The sequence below is a fragment of the Frankliniella occidentalis genome, unplaced genomic scaffold (assembly GCF_000697945.3).
Source record: "Frankliniella occidentalis isolate FOCC.00 unplaced genomic scaffold, Focc_3.1 Scaffold472, whole genome shotgun sequence".
Taxonomy (NCBI): Eukaryota; Metazoa; Arthropoda; class Insecta; order Thysanoptera; family Thripidae; genus Frankliniella; species Frankliniella occidentalis.
The window spans coordinates 1-384 of record NW_026267590.1 but is presented as its reverse complement, the minus strand read 5'-3'; positions in this window follow the sequence as shown (position 1 = coordinate 384).

Below are 384 nucleotides of genomic sequence, written 5' to 3'. Positions count from 1 at the left end.
AGTGGCGCGCTCGACGCGCCCTCTACCGGCCGGTTGCGTAGACAAGCGGCCGCCAATCAATTCAAACCTTTTCGTCTAACCGTCGCTAATGGGGTGGGGGGTGGTAGCAGCGGCGCTACCGCCCGCCCGCCCCGGGCCGGAGCGTCATTGCCCATTTGACCGTCGTGAAGGATACGCACTACGCACTGTCAGCGCCATGGCCGATTTCCTGAAAGAAGATCTTGCCTTGTCGGACTCATCTGAGAGTGGTCTAGAGATTGAAGACCGGCAGCTAGTGGAAGAAATGAACGTAAGTAGAGTGTCTTGTGAAAGTGTTCATCCTGAAGTGTCGCGAATCGAAATCAACAACGGTGAGTCTGCGAATTTACATTCAAGCACGTTTGT